This window comes from Simochromis diagramma, unplaced genomic scaffold (genome assembly GCF_900408965.1).
Source record: "Simochromis diagramma unplaced genomic scaffold, fSimDia1.1 OVJJ01000304.1, whole genome shotgun sequence".
NCBI lineage: Eukaryota > Metazoa > Chordata > Actinopteri > Cichliformes > Cichlidae > Simochromis > Simochromis diagramma.
Window position 1 is genome coordinate 20,519,270 of NW_024387030.1, and position 26,637 is coordinate 20,545,906.

Below are 26,637 nucleotides of genomic sequence, written 5' to 3' on the forward strand. Positions count from 1 at the left end.
ACAGTCTATTATCATCTCTCTTTATGTGACGGCACTGAACAACAAGAATTATACACCTTAATTAACCAGCCAACATGTCAGTGTATTTATAATAACTAGTGACACAGAGAGGGAGAGATTCAGCAACTTCAATACACACAGTGAAATACACTACACAATACACTGTAAAAGCACGGCAAATCAAACTGCTGTGAACAAAACACACTGTAAAACATGTTGTTAAGTCCAGAGAGCATGCTCTCTATCCAGCTGTGTGCTTGAATATTAACATTCATAAGTTAGGTAACTTTCTAACAGTCCTGCATATTCGTACAGCTATTTTCAATTTGCCACGAATTTCAGCCAAGACAGTGTTTTTCAGGCTTCCAAAGGAAAAAACAAGAGATATCCAAAGTTAATAAGGTCACTTTAGATGCATTATAATATAGACTTCCACAGTTATGCAGATGACATGCAATTGTATAAAGCATTACCAAACATTTCTGAGACTTCTACAGTTAATACACAGTTATTAACTCTCTCCCTCTCTGTGTCACATGCATTATATGTTGTATATGCGTGGTGAGGAAGAAGCGGCTAGCAGGTCCAGCGGGCATGTGGCATGGAGGTTAGCTGGACAACTCGGAGGCCAGTCAGTTGGATAGAATTGCAGTTCTGTTATTTGGCTTTAACAGAACAAGACCTCAGGTCTCCATGGCTCTAATGGGCACCAGCCCGTTACAATGGTACGGTCTCTCTAAACAGACGCATGGAGGACAGCATGCTCGGCTGTAATGGCTGCCGTTGCACTCACTCTAGGAGACTCTCCAACTACTACAATAAAAGGACCACACCCCCTAACGGTGCTACGCCATAATAAGAGTTGTTACAATGTGAGCAGAACGGTTTTTGTATGATGATGAGAGGTCTGCTTTTGTATTGAGGTATTTTCATGCATTTCTGTGAATACTTGCCATTTCACCGTGGGCCAAGCAACGCAGTGTCATAATCACTCTAGTCAGAAATCCTGGCAGTGGAAGAGGCAGATGCCTACGAAGAGCATGTAAGAGTAGTTTCTTTGTGAACTATGAATTCCTCCAAGAGGCTTAGATCAGAGATATTATAAGAGAAAGAAGTTACTAAAAGAATCCTGAATAGAATTCTATAGGAGAGTTGCATAACAGCAAACATGGCAGAAAATCTGGTTTTGCATTATTGAACTGGAACCTTATTTTAAGTCAAAGTCACCAGTTCTTTTTTGCTATAGTCAGATATGACTCCACATTCTATCTTTATGTCTTAGTGATAGGAATTTAAAGGGAATTTAAAATAAACATGGCAGCCTATCACAGTGCTAAGGTGTTCCAAGACTTTCTTCCAACAAAGATTTGTTTTGAATGCCAGTGGTGAGTTCTGCTGTTATGTTTCGGGCATGTACCAGTGACCCATTTTGCTTTCTTGCCATCTTTTATTTGAATTCTATGTCTTGGGGAGACCAGGGGCCTGTTCTTCGTACGTCGCTTACTACATCCAAGATCAAATGACACATCCAAGATCAAATCATCGCGCTAACCGTGAGCTCGCTAATCCGGTTCCCCGAACACACCTGCTGTTGACGATTACTACAGCTGGATGAAGTAATGCGCGATCACTGGGTGTCGTAAAAGGGGCTACGCATCGATAGCAGAAACAGTGATCGGCAAGCCTCTGATTGGTCGGCGAAAATGTCGAAGGGGCGTGCTCGGTATTTTCCGGCAGCAGAGCAAGAACTCATGAGTGCGGGATTTCAGGAGTTTCAGAGTTTAATTAAAACGCAAGGGAACACTGCAAAGGCTGCAAAAGCAAGGAGAGAGGGCTGGCAGAAAGTTGCTGACAAATCAAACTCGTAAGTAATTTAATAATAACAATAATAATGGAGTGGGTTTATATAGCGCTTTTCAAGGCACCCAAAGCGCATGACAATACCACTATTCAGTCACTTTATTATTTAGCCTATTTATAGATTTATTATATTACACTATATTATCCAATATTATATTACATTATATTATATTGTCATATTATATCCCCTTTCACATTAGAGCCACAACAGGACCCACTAGAACATGGGAACAAGTAAAAGTGAAATATAAGAATATGCTACAGAATGGTAATATTTATCAGTTATATTGCTTTTCGTCTCTTGGAAAGAGACCCTGAAATAATCTGTTAGTTTGTTCATAACAGCAACCAAGAAAAGGGCAGAGCAAAAAAAGACAGGTGGTGGTCCTGCACCCCCTCGTCAACAAGTTGGTTAAGTAAATAATATCCTCACGGGAAACTCGATATCTCTCTATGAGCACACTGTCGCGCTGAGCTAAAGGATCCTGTCTGTCCCGCAATATACGCTGAATTCTGAGGACTCTCCTTATCAATCTTGCACCTTCCGCAATGGGCTGCTCGCGTATACGGACAGGACATGGCTGCGACAGGCTTCCCAAATCCACCTTCGCTTTTATAGCCGTGGTCTCTCATCTTGATTACACGAAGTAATTTACAATTGCTACTCTGAAATATGAATTACATCTGTAATAATCACATACATGTAATAGAATGTTAATAGTACATTTCCCTTTTTTAGGAAATGACCTGTATGTATCTGTGTGACATCAATAACAGGATCAAGTGCTGCATTATCTTTGGTTACATTGATGTTATTTATTTGTGGTGAAACGGTGGCGGAATGTCGCTGTTGCTTTCGTACGATGACGCGGACATACCTGCGTGGCCGCGATCTAATCCTGTTTACATAAAGTAAACCTGCTCCCGAGCAGGTTTACGCTTACGGCTCTGTTGCTATGACAGCAAGTCCCGGATGAGCTTCGGGGAACCGACTGATCCAGGATCACGCGAAATCGTCAACAATCTAATCCAGCTAACTTACTTAGCGAGGTACGAAGAACGGGCCCCAGACCAACACAGTTGCTGCTTTTCTATCATAAAGTATCAGCTTGTTTCAGACTTTTGATTGACTCCTGATGATGCTTACACCTTGAAGCTGAACAAGCATCAACAATAACCAAGCTACAAAACCACCATGTTTTACCATCTTTTAATAGCAGTATTGTTCTTTTTAATATACTTTATTATTCAGAAAACTGCATATCAGCTACAGGTCCACTGTATCCGATATGCAGTTTTCTAACAATGCAATGGTTATGTTTATGTTTAAACTGAAATCTAAACTGATGTATGCATCATTTTTGTAAATACTCAATTACCTTTAAACATGTGCAAGCTAAGTCTGTTTCAGCTGGTCCAAGAAAACTGTTCTGTGAGAAGTGAACGTCTCATGGCAAACTGCATCTGGAGGCTCTGGTCTCGGAGTTTGGTCATGGTGATGAACTCTTGTTGACAAAAAGTGTGAACATGCACCTTAAAAACACAAGTACATACATACGAAAGCTTTGCAAACACACTTACAGATACCAGTAACCCCATTCATACATGTTCAACAAACCACTTGTTAAATGTGCACACAGACCTGTTGTCACAGCAACAAGGGAAGTGCATATACACACTGTTAACAAAAATGAAAGGATGTTTGTGTGCACAGAGGTCAAAGATTATTAGGGTGAGTTTTGACAATTCAGTTAACACACTCATTCACACAGATACACTTAAGATTGTGAATCAGCTTTGTGTGTGTGTCAATTAAAATGACTGCACATATGGAAATACTTACATATTTAGAATAAATGAATAAAATAAACACGTGAAGCATGATGAACTTTATATAATCAAATTAAAATGTGATTCAAGTCAATAAACAAACTCAGAATGGCTGAATATGTTACTTCAACATCTCACTTCATTTGCTCTCAGAATGTGGCTTATTCAAAGATAGTAACACCTCCACCATGGTAGCATCCAATTATCATTTAAAGCTTATTGTTATTCGATTTATTCTTTAATTTACGCACACTGACTTATAAAGATTTTATTCAGGATACTCCACAGTTCTCCACAGCTTAGACGGCTACACCCGTCCTCATACATGTTTTGTGTTTGTGTTTAATTTATATTCCTTCATTATTGTTATTCATGTGTTTGAGTTCTCTTGATGGCTTTCTGTTCATGTTATATTTGTTGTTCTTGCTTCTAGTTTAAGCCACTGTGTCTTCCCTGTGTTCCATGTGTCATATTCAGTCTGTCTCTCAGTGTCAAGTCCGCATCTTTGTGAATTGTCTCATGTTTCCTGTTTTATTTTGTCCTGCATGCAGTGTATCTCGTTTTGCTTCCCCTTGTCTTGTTATATTGGATTACTCCTGGCTGTGCTCTCGTCTATAGCCAAGGTTGCTGTTTCTGGTTTGTTCTCTTTTCGAAGTTTCTTGTTTCCTGTTTCCAGTTTAGTTTTGTAGTTAATGTTAGTTTTTCCAGTATTAAGGCTACGCTTTGAGTTTATTCCTGTCTAAGTGTCCTGCGTTTGGGTCCTGCATTCTGCTAACCCTACACAGCCAAACCATGACAATACAGTACAATCTGGGTACTGTTGAGGTTAAATTTGGGGTTATGGTTATAGACATACATTATGTCTCAAAGCTCATACCTTCTATTGTCATCCTTGCTATTCAAAAGTTCAAGTGCATTCACACAGACAAGTACAGCTACATGATGTTTGCCCACTCCTGATCTGGTCCATGGCATTAACAACCACTCTATAGTTGTCTTGTAAGTGCCTTTGCATTCTCAGGAAAAGCATGCAGCTCCATTTTCCACTTCTGAAAATGTTCTGAAAACCAATCCCTCTCATGGCAAAGATGTTGACGGACCACACCACTGCCAGGGTCCGCATTCAGTTTCCAAAAGGTTGTTGGGAGTCTGCGTTTGGTCCCTGAGAGGATTCCAATTTGTGGTTTTACCTAAGGCTGGTACGGTTGCCTTTGGAGGCACAACTGCACTGAAAGTTGAAGGTAGCTTCCTTTTAAAGTAAGCATTTGGATACTCATTCAACTTACATGGCTGTTTTGAGATATCATCTGTGGAAAAAGTGCTGACAAATTTCAGGATGGCATACACATGATGGCATAAACCAAGTACTACCAGTTCTTTGGATTTGCCAAAATATGATCAACAGCACAATCATCTTAGCAGTAGTGCAGAACTCTCTGCTGCAATATCATTCATGTGTGGCACCCTTCAGGGCTCAGCACTAGAGCCATTATTTTTCTGAAAACATTCAGTACTTAATAATCCGTTTTTACTCTATGCAGACGACACAACTCTATGTTAGAACAAGTTTGCAGAAGTGAGCGATGATTCAACTGTTCTTTGACTTTTTTCACTGTTAAATTTTTATCAGTGTACTTTTTTCTATGAATCAACTTTTTAAAAATGTGAAATTAGCACAAATGTATTTACAAAATGTATTTAAATAATTCATACTTTTCCCAGTGATATTAACAAGTATAGAAAATATATTTCCCATCCATCCATTTTGAAATGCACAAACAAAATCAAACATAGTTTTTTTTCACAGTGTTCTTGTTGAGGTCTGTTCAGCACTACTGAACCACCTCAAAAACAATTTCTATTTTAATATCCCCATGAATGTTTGCAGAAGGATGACATTTTTTTATGTCCAGTTAATTTGGCTTGTTTTCATGTTTACTTTATGCCTTATTTCTTGTCTTTCTGTCAGAAGTCATCTTTCATTTCAAAAACAGATGTATGTCTTAATTGAAGGGGAAATTAAACTTTAAGTCACTAAATATGAATGATACCTAATATTTAGTTCATGAAGTTGCTTCTGCTTAACACTGTGCTTGTTAACAGGCTCATTGAAATGTATTTAACCTTTGTGTTAACCTCTTGAGAAAAACATAGAACTGCTCCAGCAGTATAATGTGGATAATGAATATCACAACAGGCTAATTCACGTTTAATTTCCATATAACATTTTTTCCATTTATGATTAAGGGTGACTTATGAGAAAATATGTGTAACTTCTGACCATTGACTTCTCTAGTAGTGTTACTTGGAGAGATGGAACATAACCATTTTACAATATTTAAACACACTGAAACTTCTTTCCCACTTTTTTTTAATTTGTCTTTAAATAATACCTCTCAGTGACATTTGTTGCAGTTCTATGCAGACAATGCACAAATATGCATACCTTGCTCCTACATTACAGTTAGTCTGCAGTGTGTGATTTTTTTTAAAGTTGAGTGCCAATTTTGCAGCGCATATTGGTGTATATTTCTGATGCCCTATCTATCTCATCAGCATCTGTAGGATATTTTTTAAAAATCTACTCTTCAGGTTTACATCAGCTGAAATGTTAAAAAAAAAAATGTCTTTCAAGAAACTACCCGGAGTGGATTTAATTTCATATTGTGATAAAAACAGGGTTATGTGTCTGCTTTTCTCTTTATTAGCTTCTGCGTTTGAACTCTAAAAGCCATCCAATCTGTGTCCAGAAGCTTTGCTGAAAAGGTGTAATAGGAACATTTCTAGGAAGATAGATGACAAAGACAAATGACATCATACCTGTTCTTACATAAAAACTACACTTTGTCTTAATAAGTCTCCTAGTTCCCTACTTCTAATGCTGCACATGACTCCCAGCCCATCTGTCTCCTCTCTCCAGGGAGACAGAGGGGAGTAGAGGGGGGAAGGAGGAGCAGGAGGAATGGAGGTAAATTAACAAGTTGCCACATGTTTCCGGGCTGTAGGTGAAAGTGGCTCTGCTGCTTTTAATTACACCTGGAAGTCCCTCTCAAGGCCTTAATGTAACCAATTGGGAGAGAGCAACACACAGCAAGAGAAAAGAAGGAGTTAGAGAAAGGACAGCACTTCTCAACAGCCCTGCAACTAACAATTAAATCAGTCAAGCCACTGCTCATCAATAACTTTATTGTTTTGCTGTTTTGTTTTGCACAAGTTAAAAAAAAGCTGAAAGCGACATCTTTAAATGTCTTGCTACAATCTAAACCACTCAAATGTTAATTTTTGTCACTATTTATACCGCTGTTAACACCACTATTGTGTCTATCAGTTTAGCACAATAATGCATAACTGTTGTTGTGTCTCAGTTGCACCTCTATGTCATTTTGGTCACTGTCAGCACATAAATAAACCTAGAATCTGTGAAGCTTTGCTAGAAAAGATGTTCTGAAAGCTGGTTTCAAAATACAGCGTGTTGTAGGTGCATTAAAAACAATACGTTCTATGTACGAATATAAAATTTTATGTAAGTGAGTTTGTATCTAACTTGGGTTTAGTGCAATTTTGAAACACTGAAATGTTGATTTACATTTCAATAAGAAGAGACCCATTGTCCTGCAGCTAGTACACCATGGTTCAAAAATCTAAAATAAAATATATATTATGTTAACAACATAACCAATTATAATACAGGCAATAACCAACAGCACAGAAAAAGAGTCAAGGCTAATCATTTTATAGAAGGTTCCTTAAATAATCCTTGCCAAGATTTACGTTTTAGCACTTTTTATACCATCATGCAGGTAAAGGAATAATCAAATCAAATCAAATCAAATTCAAATTTTATTTGTCACGTATACCTTTATCATTAATGTACACTTGCTGCCATCATAAACAGGAATCATAGTTGTTCTTTACAGAAGAAGTATATTTTTCAAATGAAGTATATTCTCCAAAGAATTGGCAAAGGGTAAGATCTGAGGGTTTGGGGTTTTGGTGGGTTTCTTTTGCTCTTTTGCAATAAGATGGAACAAAGGTGTTTTTATTCAGTTAATGTACAGAATTCACCTGCTTGCTGCTTACATGCTACTACTGCACATTCACCTAATGTATATATTATATATAATTAAGTGGTCCTTGGGATATTATCCGTTGTCAAAAGAAGCTAAAAGATGAACTTAAAAGACGAATATATGATCAAGTGAGCAGCAGAGTATTTTTTACACAATCTCTGGGCATCAGAAATGATGGAGTGGAATTTTTTAAATAAAAATTTTAAATGTGAGTAGTTAAAAAATATTAGGGTGGATGTTTCTATACTTGAAATAAACTAAACTAAATGATGGTAAGCATTTGTTTGTAGTAAGCACAGACCCATCCATCCACCCCAACCTCTCATTTGTTCTGTTCTCCTGACGCTGTAGCTATATCTTTACTTTATTCCTGCATTTGAGTCAATCGAAATTGTTTTGAGCCAAGAGAAGGTGCTCTTGTTTCAAAATAAAACTTATACCTATACGGCATTAGCTAATAGACAGGTTTACGTTTTTTTAATTTATTCCACATATTTTTCCTGCAGTGCAGTAAAGTCTAGTGGAACTTTTTTCAGGACACAAACTTTGCATAGTTTGTTTTCCCTCTGTCTTTAATCACATATTTTTAAATTCTTTTCACACTTAATTCCGTTCTCTCTTTCGCTTCTGTTCCTCTTTTCTTTCCATCCCCTCCTCTCCTTTTCACTCTCTTCGGTATAATTGGTCTCAGTGTGTTTTTCTGGTTCTATGCTACATTAATTATCACAGCAATCAGACCTGGGACAATATGGCTTTATTTGTTCCTGCGGGAGAGCACTGTGTGTGTGTGTGTGTGTGTGTGTGTGTGTGTGTGCGCGTATGCATGTGCAGACAGGTAATATTCACATGCATGCTAGATACAGCTGAGCACTTTTATAGCTCATTATAAGCTCTAACAAGGCATCAGTAGCTGTATGTGTGGAGCCCACTGGGAGCTGCTGTGAACACCTTCTCTCAGAGGGCAACTGAAAATACACATTGAAAAGACAGAAAAAAAACACAATAAAGAAAGAAAACAATTATAGTGAGTTATTCTGTGCATGTCCATCTCAAATGTCAGAGGTCCAAAGACAGTTTTCTAAATTTATTTTGTTTTCTTTCTGTAGTACCTTAAACTCTTGAATGTTTCCCAGAATGTTATTAATGTGAATATTAACATTACAGTGTGTAAAACACCATCGTATTTCCGTTTTCGTTCGTCCTATTTCCTATTTTTCTTATTGCTGGTGTTTTCTTAAGTTGTAGTCCATCCCACTCAAGGACACCGTACCAAATTTTAGCTCTCATTTCAAAGCAAACAAATTTGGCTGAGAGACTGTTCGGACCTCCTCCTGGTGGGACATGCCCGGAGCACCTCACCCAGGAGGCGCCCAGGAGGCATCCTTGTCAGATGCCCGAACCACCTCAGCGGGCTCCTTTAGATGTGGAGGAGTAGCTTCTCTACTCTGACCCCCTCCCGGATGGCTGAACTTCTCACCCTATCTCTAAGGGAGAGGCCAGCCACCCTTCGGAGAAAGCTGGCCTCCGAAGGGTAGCTTCGGAGGCCAGCTTCACCGCATCACTGCGGCCGCAGCACCAATCCGTCTGTCGATCTCCGGTTCCCTTCTCCCATCACTCGCGAACAAGACCCCGAGATACTTGAACTCCTCCACTTGGGGCAGGAACTCATCCCTGACCCAAAGTGGGCACTCCACCCTTTTCCGGCTGAGAACCATGGCCTCAGATTTGGAGGTGCTGATCCTCATTCCCGCTGCTTCACACTTGGCTGTGAACCGTTCCAGTGCGAGCTGGAGGCCCTCACTCGATGAAGCCAACAGAACCACATCATCCGCAAAAAGCAGAGATGAGAGTCTGAGACCAAGTAAAACCCCTCCGCCACTTGGCTGCGCCTAGAAATCCTGTCCATAAAAATTATGAACAGAATCGGTGACAAAGGGCAGCCCTGGCGGAGCCCATTACCCACCGGAACAAGTCCGACTTATTGTCGGCAATGCGAACCAAGCTCTTGCAACGGTTGTACAGGGATCGAATGGCCCGTAGCAATGGGCCAGACACCCCATACTCCCGCAGGACCTCCCACAGGACACCCCGAGGGACACTGGTCGAATGCCTTCTCCAAGTCCGCAAAACACATGTAGACTGGTTGGGCAAACTCCCATGCACCCTCAAGTATCCTTGAGAGGATAGAGAGCTCGTCCAGTGTTCCACGACCAGGACGAAAACCGCATTGTTCCTCCTGTATCTGAGGTTCGACTAGCGGACGAACTCTCCTTTCCAGCACCCTGGCATAGACTTTCCCAGGGAGGCTGAGGAGTGGGATCCCCCTGTAGTTAGAACACACCCTCCGGTCCCCCTTCTTAAAGATGGGGACCACCACCCCGGTCTGCCAGTCCAGGGGTACTGCCCCTGATCTCCACGCAACATTGTAGAGGCGTGTCAACCAGGACAGCCCTACAACGTCCAGAGCCTTCAGGAACTCGGGACCTCATCCACACCAGGGGCTCTGCCACCAAGGACTTGTTTAACTGCCTCAGTGACCTCGCCCCCGGGAATTGGCAAATCATCCCTCATCATCCCCAGACTCTGCTTCCTCCTCGGAAGATGTGTGGGATTAAGGAGGTCCTCGAAGTATTCCTTCCACCGCCTGACAATTTTCTCAGTCGAAGTCAGCAGTGCTCCGCCAGCACTATACACAGTGCAGGTAGAGCACCGCTTACCCCTCCTGAGACGCCTGACGCCAGAATCTCTTTGAGGCAGTCCGAAAGTCTTTTTCCATGGCCTCTCCGAACTCCTCCCACACCCGAGTTTTTGCTTCAGCCACTGCCCGAGCCGTATTCCGCTTGGCCTGTCGATACCTGTCAGCTGCCTCCGAAGTCCCACAAGCTAACCAAGCCCGATAGGACTCCTTCTTCAGCCTGGTGGCTCCCTTCACCTCTGGTGTCCACCATTTGGTTCGGGGATTACCACCACGGCAGGCACCAACCACCTTGCGGCCACAGCTCAATGCAGCAGCTTCGGCAATGGAGATGCTGAAACATGGTCCATTCGGACTCAATGTCCCCAGTCTCCCTCGGAATGCTGTTGAAGCTCTGCCGGAGGTGTGGTTTGAAGATCACGCGGACTGGGGCCTCTGCTAGGCGTTCCCAGCACACCCTCACTACGCGTTTAGGTGCACTGGGTCTGTCCAGCATCCTCCCCCACCACCTGAATCCACTCACCACCAGGTGGTGATCAGTTGACAGCTCAGCTCCTCTCTTTACCCAAGTGTCCAGAACATATGGTCGCAGGTCTGGTGATACGATTACAAAATCGATCATCGACCTGTGGCCTAGAGCGTCCTGGTGCCACGTGCACTTATGGACACTCTTATGTTCGAACAAGGTGTTCGTTATGGCCAAACTGTGGTTTGCACAGAAGTCCAATAACAAAACACCGCTCGGTTCAGATCAGGGAGGCCGTTCCTCCCAATCACGCCCCTCCAGGTCTCGCTGTCGTTACCCACATGAGCATTGAAGTCTCCCAGTAGGATAACAGAGTCTCCAGGTGGAGCACCTTCCAGCACCCCACCCAGGGACTATGAAAGCTGGGTACTCTGAACTGCCACTCGGCGCATAAGCGCAGATGACAGTCAGGACCCGTTCGCCGACCCTAAGGCGCAGGGAACAAACCCTCTCATCCACCGGGAAGAACCCCAACGTACCGGCAGCAAGCCGAGGGGATATTAGAATACCCACCCCAGCCCGCCACCTCTCACCATGGACAACTCCAGACTGAGACAGAGTCCAGCCCCTCTCCAGGAGACTGGTTCCAGAGCCCAAGCCATGCGTAGAGGTGAGCCCGACTATATCTAGCCGGTACCTCTCAACCTCACGCAGGTTCTCAACTCAGGCTCCTTCCCCACCAGAGAGGTGACATTCCATGTCCCAATTGTCAGTCTTGGTAGCCGGGGATCAGCCCGTCAGGGCCTCCGCTCCTGGCTGCCGCCCGGCCCACAATGCACCCAACCCCTACGGTGCCTCCTGCGGGTGGTGGGCCTGCGGGAGGATGGGCCCATGTCCCCTTTTCGGGCTGTGCCCGGCCGGGCCCCATGGACTAAGGCCCGGCCACCAGACGCTCGCCCTCGGGCAACCTCCCCAGGCTTGGCTCCAGGGCCGGGCAGGGTAAACTGTTCCCTCGATGTTTTCCTCATAAGGGTCTTCTGAATCGCTCTTTGTCTGGGGACTCACCCAGGACCAATTTGTCATGGGAGACCCTACCAGGGGGCAAAACCCCCCAGACAACATAGCCCCTGGGATCGCTGGGACACACAAACCCCACCACCATGATAAGGTAGAGGTAGATTCACGGAGAAGGAAAATGGCGCATCAGGCCAAAATCCTTTCCACGCCCATCCCCGTGACATCACGCTCCAAAGCCCTATTACTGATAGCACCATTTGTCTATAGAAAAGATCAGTTACATAGATAGATGGATGAAGAGCTGCTTATGTCTCCTGTACAAAACACGCTTCACACAGTCCCACTCTTCCACAGACACACACACACACACACACACACAGTCAAACACCTGTGCTAATGAAGCTGAGCTGCAGCACAGTCCGTCCTTCAGTCTGTCAGTCAAGAGCTTACTAATGGCCCTCTACACATGCACGCGCACACACTACACACACACACTTAGTGAAACACGTGCGAACACTTAGTAACACACAAATGCACACATACACTCACAGCTGTACCTTCCAATTGAAAGGGATTTCATTGAAAAGGCTGTAATCTGCCCACACAGACTCTCAGTCAGCAGGATAATAAGAGACAGGGAGGATACATTTTAACAAAATAGTCACATAAAATGAAAACATGTACATACAGAGATACAGTGCCCTCCTTAATGTTTGGGCCAAAGTCACATTTTTTGTAGTTTTGCCTCTGTACATAACCACAGTTGATTGTAAATCAAGCAATTAATATGTGATTGAAGTGCAGACTTTCAGCTTTAATTCAAGGGGTTTTACAAAGCTCTAGGTGTTTCCTCCTTTGGGTTGCTAGATTGCTAGTTGCTAGCTAGACTAGACCTTTACAGTAGACACTTTGAGTTGCTGCAGTCCCCTTGCAGGCCCCGAGCTGCTGGGGAAACAGGATGGCTGGGTGATGGTGGGGAGGAAGCATAGTACTAAACAGAAGCCCCAGAACCAGCCAGTTCATGTGTCTAACTGATTTTCTCCACTTGACGACAAGAGATGGGCAGTAACGCGTAACGCGTTACTGTAATGTGATTACTTTTTTCAAGTAACGAGTAAAGTAAGGGATTACTATTGCAAAAACGGTAATTAGATTACCGTTACTTTCCCGTAGGAACGCTGCGTTACTGCGTTACTAAAACCGTGATTTTTTGCGAGAATGTCTCACGACAGTGACGTAAGCAAGTGCGCCGTTAGTGACAACAGCTGTGTGCAGATCAACAATGGATCACATATCGATTGTGGGAGAGAGTATGAGCATGCAACGTTTAAAGCGTGGAAGTACTGACCTTACTTTGAGTTTGATTCCATAAAAAGTGACAAAAACATTAGCGTCCATCGTGCATGGGAAGAAAACTTATTTTTACAGCGAAAAAAACCCTAAACTTCCAAGCAAGCACCGAGTGCGCTACGACGTAATGGGAAACTCACAGAGAAACTTGCGGATTCTTCAACTGACCGCGGCACACCTGCACCAGGGTAAACCTCCGCCTACTGTACCTCAGTCCTGCTTTACAGGTGAAAATAGAGCAACAGGACCGCTGAGTGACTTGACTTTATTTATTTTCTGCTGTGTTTTACTTGCATCTATTTGAAAGAGTGAGTGTAAACACAAAAAATATTTTATTTTATGTGCTGGAATGTGTAGAAAATAGGTTTAAATGTTAAACAAATTTCTTCCAGTCAGAGAATGTTGCATATAATTAAATTTTTGCTTGATGCATAAAGTTAAAAGATTAAAACTGATAAAACAAGTTAAAAAAAGAGACTTTTCCATTTGATTACATTTTGTATGATGGATTATGTAGAAAAAGTAGAATTGGGCTGAAAGATCTATCGCTTTATCACCTCTTCAGGTTGTAAATCGTGTTTTTAAAAAGTAACTAACTAAGTAATTAATTACTTTTTAAAATAAGTAATCAGTAAAGTAACTGGATTACTTTTTTGGGGTAGTAATCAGTAATTAGTTACTGATTACTTTTTTCAAGTAACTTGACCAACACTGTTGACGACACACCCACTGGGGATCAAACTCTGGTAAGTGGCGATTTTGTTCTGAGACATGTGAAGCAAGAGACACCAGCAATCATAGTCAATTGTCTTCCAGGGGCCAGAGTAGGCGACACTGAGTGGCCTCCGACTGTTTCATCAGCAAAACTAAGCAAAACGAAAAACCAGCAAAAAGCTACTTAATTATAAAAAAAAATCACAAAGAAAGAACAATACAGTACCCTCAACAGGACCAAAGAGTAAAACAGTGAAATGTGGATTATTAAACATGAGGTCTCTCCCTTCATACTATCAGAATTCTCAAAGTGCAACAATTTTCCACACCAGCCTATTAATCAACCAAAGACCAAGACAGACTTTTAATTAATTTGAAAGTCTGATGCTTGGCCTTGACCACCCTAGCTGCAAAACTCAAAAACCAGTCTTATTTGTTATCATCTACCATCCACCTGGGCCTTACATAGAGTTTCTGTCTGATTTCTCAGACTTTTTATCTGACTTAGTGCTCAGCTCAGATAAAATAATTATTGTGGGTGATTTTAACATTCATGATCCTAAAAATGACACCATAAACATGGCATTTAATCTGTTATTAGACTCAATTGGCTTTTCTCAAAATGTAAAAGAACTCACCCACCACTTTAATCACACTCTACAGGGTGGGGCAAACTCCTCAAGATGGGTGGTGACCATGGTGGCCATTTAGAAGTTGGCCATCTTGGATACAACTCTATTTTTTGTGACACATTGGTAATGTCACAAGAAACACAATGGTGTGCTTGGTTTCAATGTAACTTTATTCTTTCATGAGTTATTTACAAGTTTCTCTTTGTTCACAGCCATTGACATGTCGAAGAGGTTAACACGTGAGGAGCGGATCGAAATTGCGTTGATATCTGGTGAACGCAGTAACCGGGTCATTGCAGCAGATTTCAATGCAAGACACCCTACGAGACCACCCATCTCCCATGCTACAGTTAGCAAACTGCTTGCTAAGTTTCGTGAAACTGGTTCAGTGTTTGATTTGCCAAAATGTGGACTCAAGAAAACTGTCACTAATGAAGAAACATCAGTGGCTGTCCTAGCTTCATTCGGCAAGAGCCCACAGCGTAGCACTCGCCGCATGTCACTGGAGAGTGGCATTAATCAAACATCCCTTCGGCGGATATTAGCTACTCACAAATGGCACCCTTACAAACTCCAGCTACTGCAGCATCTCAACGAGGATGACCCAGATCGGTGCACAGAATTGGCAGAATGGGCAAAACAAAAATTGGAACATGACCCTCAGTTCACGCAGAAGATTTTGTTCAGTGATGAGGCAAACTTTTATGTGAATGGTGAAGTTAACAAACAAAACCACCGCTATTGGTCTGACACTAACCCACATTGGATGGATCCCTCCAAGACTGTTGGAACAACAAAAGTGATGGTTTGGTGTGGTATATGGGGTACAACGATAGTGGGTCCATTCTTCATCAATGGAAACCTCAAGGCCACTGGATATGTGAAATTGCTACATGATGATGTGTTTCCCTCTTTATGCACTGAAGCTGGCACGTTCCCTGAGTTTTTCCAGCAAGATGGTGCACCACCACATTATGGGTGTCAGGTCCGAGCATTCCTAGATGAACAATTTCCTGGAAAGTGGATTGGTTGTCGTGGGCCAGTTGAATGGCCCCCAAGGTCTCCCGATCTGACCCCCTTAGACTTTTATCTTTGGGGTCATCTGAAGGCAATTGTCTATGGTGTGAAGATACGAGATGTGCAGGACCTGAAACTACGGACACTGGATGCCTGTGCTGGCATTTCTCCTGTGGCGTTGCTATCAGTGTGTGAAGAGTAGGAGAAGAGGGTTGCATTGACAATCCAACACAATGGGCAGCACATTGAACACATTTTATAAGTGGTCAGAAACTTGTAAATAACTCATGAAAGAATAAAGTTATGTTGAAACCAAGCACACCATTGTTTTTCTTGTGACATTACCAATAAGTTTGATGTGTCACATGGCCCTCTTCCTATTGAAAAAACAAAAGTTGTATCCAAGATGGCCAACTTCTAAATGGCCACCATGGTCACCACCCATCTTGAGGAGTTTGCCCCCTCACATATACTAATGTGCCACAAACAGGACTTTAATATCACCAACCATTCCCATTTTATTACGGTGTATGCATATAAATGGCCCACCCTGTAGATCTTGTTTTAACATACGGTATAGAAACTGAACATTTAACAGTATTTCCTAAAAACCCTCTCTTGTCTGATCATTTCCTGAAAACATTTACATTTCCAATAATTGATTACACTGCAGTGGGGAGTAGACTTCACATCACAGTAGATGTCTTTCTGAAAGTGCTGTAACTAAGTTTAAGAATATAATCCACCCACTGTTATCGTCTTAGCTACTTTCAGTACTACTGATATTCATTTAGAGTCTTTTTCGCCACTTGATCTTTCTGAGTTAACTTCAATAATTACGTCATCCAAATCCTCATCTTTTAGACTCCATCCCTACAAGACTGCTCAAAGAAGTCCTGCCATCAATTAATTCTTCAATCTTAAATATGATCAACCTGTCTCTAAAAATCAGCTATGTACCACAGGCCTTCAAGCTGGCTGTAGTTACACTTCAGCTAATTATAGCTAAATAATAATAATTATAGCTAATCTTCTTTTCAATTCAGAAATTCTTGAAAGAGTAGTTGTCAAACAGCTAACAGATCATCTGCAGAGGAATGGCTTATTTGAAGAGTTTCAGTCAGGTTTCAGAGTTCATCACAGCACAGAAACAGCTTTAGTGAAGGTTACAAATGATCTTCTTATGGCCTCTGACAGTGGACTCATCTCTGTGCTTGTCCTGCTAGACCTTAGTGCAGCGTTCGATACTGTTGACCATAATATTCTATTAGAGCGATTAGAACATGCTGTAGGTATTACAGGTACTGCGCTGCAGTGGTTTGTATCATATCTATCTAATAGACCCCAATTTGTTCATGTAAATGGAGAGTCCTCCTCACTACGGTTAATTATGGAGTTCCACAGGGTTCAGTGCTAGGACCAATTCTGTTTACATTATACATGCTTCTCTTAGGCAGTATCATCAGAAGACATAGTGTACATTTTCACTGCTATTCAGATGACACCCAGCTCTATTTATCCATGAATCCAGATAACACACACCAATTAGTTAAACTGCAGGAATGTCTTAAAGACATAAAGACCTGGATGGCCTCTAATTTTCTGCTTCTAAATTCAGATCAAACTGAGGTTATTGTAGTCGGACCTGAAAATCTTAGAAATATACTATCTAACCAGATTCTTACTCTGGATTCTAGGCTGGACTACTGTAATTCATGACTATCAGAACATCCTGATCCTGAAAAACTCCCTGAAAAGTCTTCAGATACTCCAAAATCCTAGAGGGACTAGAAAAAGAGAGCGTATTTCTCCTATATTAGTTTCTTCAATGATCCATGATGCATTGAGTATTTCTTCTTCAGTCACCTTTTTCACCTTTCTCAGTCACTGTTAATAGACCTATCTGCCCTGAATCTGCACTGTCATTAATCTCTGGCTCTCTTCCACAGCATGTCTTTTATACTGTTTTCCATCTGGTCGCGGCAGATGGCCCTGCCCCTCCCCGAGCCTGGTTCTGCCGGAGTTTTCTTCCTGTTAAAAAGGAGTTTTTCCTTCCCACTGTCGCCAAACTACTTGATTGTTGGGTATTTCTCTGTGTGCATTATTGTAGGGTCTACCTTACATTATAAAGAATTGAATTAAGATTAGGTGATTGATTTGGCCATCGAAAAAAAACTTCTTTACCCTGTTAAATTTTCTTTTCATGTATGCTCTGGGTCATTATCCAATTACACTTGATTAGTTTTGAACTTCCTGGTATTGAGTGTAATCAATGGTTGCACCTTGCTGTAAACTCTTGATTCTAGACTTTGACAATGATACAGCTGCCTCCTCAAGACTGTTCTTGATTTCAATATGTTGTGAAGTTAGAAACAATTTTGCCTTCTGTGGTCTTTCATGCCTTTTGGTTTTGCAGAGCTGGCCAGTGCATTCATTCTTTTTAACAATGAACCAGACTGCTGATTTTGCCGCTTCTAAAGTTTTTACTATCTCTCTGTTTTTCAGCCTAATGATAGCCTCCCTCACTTGCTTTAACATCTCTTTTGGCCTCATATTTATAATTACAATAAAACTATAGTGGGAAGCTATAAGATACACATTCAACACTTTGAACCAACTTTAGATAACATGTCTGCTTCATTCATGACATAACAAGTGACCAGGCCTAACCTGGCCGTGAAACTGCTTGTCAGTCAGTTGTCCCATTAATTTTGTACATCTAAAGTGGTGTGATGGTGTATAAAAATTGCTGTTTTGTTTTTTTTATTTGCAATTCACTGTGATGGTGTACAGATCCAAAATGTAAAAAATTGTGCCACTGTCCCAAACATTATGGAGAGCACTGATAAAAAAATCAAGACAAAGACAGAAAATGTATAGCAAAGAAAAACTAAATAATAACTAATAAAATATAAACCCAGGACATTTCATTCAGTTCATGATTGCATTGTGAAGAGAAAAAGGAGCAAAAAAATGTAGTTGGTGAATGACACTCTACATGCAGTCAAACCCAGCACTGTTAAATTGCACGTGAAATTGTCAATTATTCATCTGTTTGTACTCAGCTTATTATTCCTCAAGCCTTGGGGGTGTTGGTAGGCATATGTTTGTGTCAGGGTTCCTGGGTCGTTGACCAAGTGTTTTCGGTTTTGTCATGTTCAGTTGATTTCCCACTCATTCTCATTGCCTGTGTATTGTGTTCCAGTTACCTCCATGTGTCTTTATTCAGATTAAGTTCAGCTGCTCACTCACCGGTTTTTAGTCACTCATCATCCAGCCTGTATTTAAACCCTCAGCTTCTCTCTTTTCAGCGTCTTGTCGTTGATGTTGTCACTGCCGTCATACCCGTGTGTGTTTTCCAGCCAGTCAGCGTTCGTTCATGTTCTGTTCATCCACTCACTATAATAAACTTCCGTATCCTGCACCATGAGTCCTGCATTTGGGTCATCTCTTCCTCGCATCCACACACGACCCCTGACAGTTTGCACTATGACTTACTGTTTCTCCCCCATCTTCGAGTAGTTTCTATATTAACTTAAGTGAAGTTAGCTACTAACTAAAAGTCCTGTTTCAGAGGTATTAATTTATTCCCATAATGTAAATGAAATAATTACTAGTAGACTGCATTTTAAGGCATCCAACTTAAGCAACTGTGAAGGTCAGTGTTATGCAACTAGGGGCCCCCTTGCCAAATGTGGAGCACCATAATAAATTGTCAAATAGTGCTCTTTAATTAACTGTATAAACAATATTTTTTTTATACAGACAAAGAATTTATAAAAAGGTTTATAAATTCAAATAAATGTGGCCTTTTAACACCCGTGTTGTTCTTTTTTTTTTTTTTTTTACTGTAGCAAAAGCATTTATTTATCAATTTTCATCAGAATCAATGATTGACCTTTAAATTTGACCTAAAATGTTTTCTTCTTCCATCTTTAGAAAATCTCCTCTGTCTGTCAAGTTTAGGACTCTATTAACATATTACTGGCTATCAAAATGCTAATAATGTGTGGGGTCTCTTCAGTATAGTCATAATTCATTACATTTTCCATATCAGTTATAATAAATAAGAAAACAATGAAGAAAAAAATAAAATATATATTTTTATCTGCTTTGGTTTAGCCGATAATGATGAAAGATGCAAGAATATATACTATACCTGAATTTACCATATTTTACTATTTGATATGGTGAAATTTCAATCATTAGGCTACCTCTGTAAAAGAGCTAAACCACACGTGTTCTTTTTTGCATTTGTATGTTGTTGTGTTATTGTGTAGTGAGCCATGAGTGAGCAAGGGGTAAAAACTACAGAAAGAGAGTATTAATGGATTCTTGATTGGGCAAAAAACTCAACAGCAGCCCGGCTTATATTAATTTTGGAGGAGAAAGTGAACGAGGGATAAGAGGAGGGAGGAATAAGAGATGTGTGATGATTTTGCAAGTCAGCTGTAGCAAAACCACACACACACACACACACACACACACACACACACACACACACACGCACACACACACAAAGGGTATAGGTGTTTGTGAGGGTGTGACAGTTTTGGTTGTCCTGCTGCGTATTGTTGCTCTTTTCTTCCAACAAATAAACATCATCAAGATCCTGAAGTCTACAGGATATGGCTGTTCAGAGATTATGGTCCCCATGTGAAAATATACACATTCAGTAGAAGAATTATCAGATTTTGGAACAAAAATAAGAACATCAACATCAACAACAACAACAAAGAAGAGCATAAATGCATAAATGACAGACCCACAGCCAGGATTTTCTGCAAAATCATGAATCATTGCTTTTTTATGGTTCACAATTGTTAGACTTTGCCGCTTAGGTTTGGGTCAAATAATGTTAACCAGCTGGACACAAGCAATGATTATATATACACTCTATACTGAGTGTTATAGCTACTGGTTGAATCTTCAAAAAGAAAAAAAAGAAAACAAAAACTTCATGAACAACACCAGGATGTGATTGGCTGGCAGGTTTATAATGGAGCGACAAACACCTGAGCTGTGCTTTTAGCACAAACAGGGCGGGGTCTCGCCCAAACTCCCACGCTCATCCTTTATTGGTAAACAGCAGTGCTCTGTTCGCTCAATAGATTTTTTGAGTGGGAGTGATGCTGCATTTAAGAACACAGCAGCGGACTGACAAACAACAACAAGATGGGTTTAATGAAAGAGACATGAGGATGAGATGGGGGAGGGTATGGGGGTGTTTGAAGGGAGAGAGGGCTGTAATTGGTTGTTAAGATGTCAATCAGAGAAGAGACAGAGAGGCTGCAAAAGGAACGAAAAAGAGAATGAGTGGGGAGGGAAAAACAGAGGGGGGTCGTCATGGTAACTACGTAGTAATTGGTTGTTTGGATGTCTGTCAAAAAGAGTGTGATGAAAGCAGAAATAGAGAGATTTAGATGTACCTTTCATTATTTGTTCATCCATACATACGTCTTTATGTTTGCATGTATAGAAGGTAAGCTATGTTCAGGGTATAAAACTGCTCTGAATAGCTTGTTTCCCCCCTTTTTTTAAATGAAGTTGCACCTTGCAGTTTGACTTTTATGCATAAGAGTAAGTGTGAGATAAATTTCAGAAGAAGGGAAAAGAATAAGTTTCTATTACAACTGCGTTTTACCTCTAACTGATCATATACAAATACATGTTCAAGAAGCCTTGGTGTTACAGTGGACCGTCTTTAGCATGAGAAACATAATGCTAAAAGCTGTTATGGAACAAATGGGCTTAGATTTTTTTGCATGTCACAGTATTTAAATATTGGAAAATTTGACTTTAATTTAGTACAACAATACAGATACACCATTTAGGTTTTAATAATCATGTCGTTATGGTTAATATCTACACCCCTTATTATTTTCAAAAGGTTTTGTAAAAGTACCAGCGATACACAGAACACAGCTATTGTGGACATCATTTGTTTTACAACATTTTAAATTTCTATGCTATGAAGCAAACCTGCTTTGTTAGTACTGTTACTAATTATGGTCAAGGCAGTAAAGCAAATTTGAATTTTAGAAAAACGTGAGAGAGTGAGAGACGTAAACAAGGAGAAGAGAGAAGAGGATGAGTGAGCAGCAGTAATTGGTGTGAGGCTGTTTTGGAGGCAGATGAGGGTCGAGTTAACGAGCTGAGCCTCCAGCACCAATTAACCAACAACCTGCAAACATGAACAGAACAGAGCTGTTGCAATTAAACACGCACTCACAATTTAAGGTGAGGTGTGAGAAAGAAGAATCTGTTTTTCAGATGGTCAGATGGTTAGCATGTCACTAATATAACTAGAATAAAAATGAGAATTAAAAAAAAAAAAACACCTGCCGCAGGAGCAGGAAAAATGTGTTACCCTTATGATAACTTTGGCAGAAAACAGACAAGAATAACAATTGGTCTTAATTGATTCTGTCACAGACATTATACCTAGTTAGATATATGTTAGGTTTTATTATTATAATCACAGTTTTGCAAATCAAACATCCAAATCAGTTGCTTCATTCCATAATGGAAGGAAATAAATGACTTGCTGTGGTCACGTCCGAAGGGAGGTGGAAGAAAAAAGTTATCATATTTACAATTTAATCTTTTGTGGGAATGGCTCCACCCACTCATATCATGTTCATTTTACAGGAACACAAGCTAAAGCACAAACATTAAGAGGAACGCAAACAGTCGGTTTTTCCCGGCACAACAATAGATGTTGAACAGTGCAAGTCCTGCTTAGACGACTTGGCATCACCCGGCCCCACAGTTCCAAAATTTTCAGCACCAATTTTGAAATATTTGGGTGCACTTGCCACCCACATATTTAAAATGTGAATAATAAAATTCTAACCTGAAAAATATAACCTAATTAGGGATGCTACGAAAAAACATACAGTAACAGCGAGTACAGCCAAGTACCAGTTTTTTTTCTTTTGGCATGTGTTCTGTTTTCGTAATGTTTAACAAGGCAAATCACCTAAAACTCCTTATTTAATTAAATATAAACACGCAAAATATCAGATGTTGTTGCTGACTTGTTGGGTTTTTTGTTTTTCACACAGTGCTTTCTGCAACCCTGGAGATCGCCACCATTCAGTACTAGCTTCAGGCCTTTGGGCTTTTTTTTTTTTTGTGTACAACTTTATTCTGAACCTTTTATTGCTGTTACTTTTGCTGATATAAGAGCATAATCTTACTTATGATAAAACCTAAATTAGCTCTACCCCTACATGAGGATATTTGCTTTATTTTTAAAATATGTTTCACTTTTGTGTCTGCTTCAGCTTTAGGGTCACCATACCGTGACCAGGCTTATGGTCTCCTTCTTGACTTTGGGAGACCACCAGCCTGGGTCAGAGCATGCATCAAGCGCATGAGCCAGACAAAAAGGAGCTACACACAATTGCATGCAATTTATTAAATCATTCCCAAAACAATATCCCAATAGAAAATGCAGAAACTCTTATCTCAATAAAAATATTGCATTAAACACATATATAACTTCAATTCATAATTAGTGTAAAACCAGCAGAAAGCATCTCGCACTCAAAAAACAAAGCAGACCATTAAATTCTAAATCATGTTTCACTGATCCTGCTGATTCACCTCTTCATCAACTCAACCCACAACACTTAATAAAAAATGTTATTCTATCAATTAGCTTGAATACTTTTCCACTGTATTCTCTTTTATTTATTTTATCATGTGTTTTTATTTATCGCCCCGTCTTCTGTGAACACAGAGTACAGACTGATTATCTGTCTGTCTACATCAATGACAGTCCCTCTGACCTGAGGAGGGCTGAAAGCTCTAATTATTAGTGCAGCAGTGTGACTCTCGTAGGTCTGTGTGTGTGTGTATGAGTATGTGTGTGCGTGTCTGTGTGTGTGAGAAACAATAAGGGCCTGTGGGAGAGATAACAGTTATTATAGCTCTCTGTGGACAACCCCCTCCACATACACACGGGTCAATTTACAGCTAGTAACTGTAGACTTACTTGTGTCCCAGTGGGCTCTATTACTGTGTGTGTTGAGCCATGGACTGATGGCCCACACACATACATGCACAAAAACAACATGGGCATTGTGGGTACAGAGGTGTGTAAACAGCATGCAAAAACATGCAAGCTGCCAAGCACAAAAACATGCAGACTCTCATACAAACATGCTGTAATTTGTGTACACACTATGACAAACAATTTGTGTATGTGTTGTGTGTGTGTGAAGGTGCAGAGGTGAGTAAACAATCATAAAACACTCACACACAAACGCACAAAATTAAATGCATGTAAACCAGTGCAATGAACACATACACACCGCTGTAAACTGTAAATGAGACTGGTCTTTATTCACACCGCCTTGCACATAACAAACATGTTTTCTTATCACGCCGCTCAGCATCATGGGATGCTGCTCAACCTCACCATTCACCTGCCTCCTCACTGATTTGTTCAATCACTCCATGTTGCTTTCAGGAAAAAGCAGTGTCGGGTGAAGGTTTATTTTCAAAACAACGTGAGAAGTGTGGAAAACGTGAGCAGCATTTTCATCAAGGTTTTTGTGTGAAGATGGAAAATGAGAAAGGCTTTAATAAACAAACAAATAATAGCAAGGTGAATGAGCTTTAAAACACTACACAGAAAGTATATACTGTAAGGTTTGATTACTGGGGCAATAAAACATTCATTTGATTCAATAAAACCTCAAATCATTTGCCTCTAGCAATAATCTTTGGGTTTTAATGAATGCACACTGACACTGGATTATACAACAAGCTGTTTTATCAGCTTTCCCTGAAGGACAGTTTCTGGGTTACACTCCTGAAAATTATGCTGTTGTTGATGAGCTATTGTAAGTTGTGACATTCGTATTCAGATCATATAAAAGCAGAGTCACAGTATAAGATCACAAAAATGTTCAAATATGTTGGATTACTGGTGAAGCTGTTATATTGTTGTTTTTTTTTAGCCTTTCTATACCTCACATGAATAGTTTTTCTGGAAAATAATCAATACCTGAATCCAGAAGGTCTTACAACATTGGCCTTCAGCTGCCAGACAGAAAGATGAGCCATAAATCATCGGTTTGGCCAGAATTAAAACTGATTCAACTAGCAGAAAAAAAGAGAAAAAAAAAATGCCTCATTTGTCCATCCATGGTTGACCCTGACAGAACAGTGGAGTGGCATAATGGTGCGTCTTATAACCATGAGTGCTTGACCATGATTAGTCATTACTGTGCTGAATGATTTAGGTGTTTTAGGTGTCACTCTAATAGACGTTACAGTAACTGGCACAAGAATTCTAAAATATACAGTCATAATCAAAGATATTCATTGAGTTTGTTGTTGTCAATGACATAATCTAGAGTGGTAACAGCAATATGAATCTTGAATTAGACCATGACTGTATTTGTCAAGGAACAAATACATGACGGACAGAGCAAAATGGCTGAATCAAAACTGAGAAAAACATTTCATGGCAGTAAAGGCTTGGTGAGTTGTGGAGTAATCTGCAGTATCTGTCAAGTAATCTTTAGAATACCTGAAAAACGAGGTTCTGGTAGTCCAAAAGAGTTTTGGAAAAGACAAGGATGTTGTCCATGTAGATGAAGATGTAGTGGTTGAAGAAATCCGAATGCGTGTGATTAACTAACACCTGGAAGTGGGAAATCACAACAGGAATCGCATCTTGTATTGTAAGGTAGAGAGCTTACAATAATAGAGAAAAAGGATCCAAAAATCAAAGGACCACCACTTGGCAACATAGGGAATGAACAACTCCCTTTTAACAGGAAGAAACCTCCAGCAGAACAAAGCTCAGGGAGTGGCTACCAGTTGGGGTGATGGGAGGAAGACAGGGCAAACTATTTAAAACTTGGATATAGACGGACAGATGAATGATCGGGCAAATGATCTGCAACTCCAATCAGCCAGTTATTAAAATACCACCAAAGATTGTGCTCCATTTCTGCCCTTGAAAGACGTAGGTTTGTCCCAAAACTGCTGAATTTGCTGCTACATCCTGATAAAAGGTGCTTCATTTAGCTGTGAGTGGCTACAACTATTTAATTTGAAAGTCTTGACATATTTATTTGCAAGGTCACATGAAGAATCTTCTACAGTTAAATGCTGTTCCAAGCTAACTTACCTTAAGATGAAATGAGTCATAAAGGCCTATAAACTGAGCTTGCAAAGGTGCATGTCTAAGCACACAACATTAAAGAATTAGGATCCTTTTTACAATTATTATTACTGATATTATTATTGTTTTATATATTTGATGTTTTAAATGTTGATGACAAAGAACTAGAAAAAGTTCTCATTTAAACTAGAAAAAGTTCTCATTTATGCTACTGATAGTAGCATAAATGAGAGAAATTGATGAAAGGTTCCCCTGTGAGAAAGGTGAGGGCATCCCAAAACGTCCTGCTGTGTTTATACCTGAATCCTTAATTAAGACACCCTTCATCAGTCGCAAATGCAACTCCACAGAGGCATACTCATCATAGAGTAGGAGAGTGTATGGACTGGATAAGAACTGTACCTGATGAGAACGAATAAGGTGCAGGTGTGTTGGCTGTTGAATGTCTGGGGATGTGGAAAGGTGGGAAGACAACTGCTGGACAATGAAATGGCAAGTCTGAAAGGGAACCACAGGTTAGAACTGACAAGTGTGAATAACTGGAAGAAAAGTACAGAAATATATGGTGAAGGCATCATGTTGCATGGTGGGTGAATTCATTCAATTAAGTTGATGGAAAGGCTTGTTTGAACAGCACCTCAGGTTTTCAGAGCTGCTGGGAGTACCATAAAAAACAGGTTACACTCTTACAACTATTACAGTTGGTTTCTTCATGCATAAACATTTTAGAGGTTAAATCAGCATCCTGCGTTATAATTAAAACAGGCCTCCAAAACCATCAGTTATTTACTTTCTACTTTTTCATAAACGTTATTATGTAATAAATGAAATTGTGTTTC

General features: G+C 40.4%; 1 long non-coding RNA gene across 1 annotated transcript; it reads left to right on the forward strand.

The window, feature by feature from the left end:
• Window positions 1–14,019: 14,019 nt before the first annotated feature.
• On the forward strand, window positions 14,020–24,759 carry LOC120739508. The gene is made up of 3 exons (XR_005697236.1): window positions 14,020–14,126; window positions 21,231–21,235; window positions 24,749–24,759. It is a non-coding gene; the product is annotated as an uncharacterized LOC120739508 (long non-coding RNA).
• The last annotated feature ends 1,878 nt before the right edge of the window (window positions 24,760–26,637 follow it).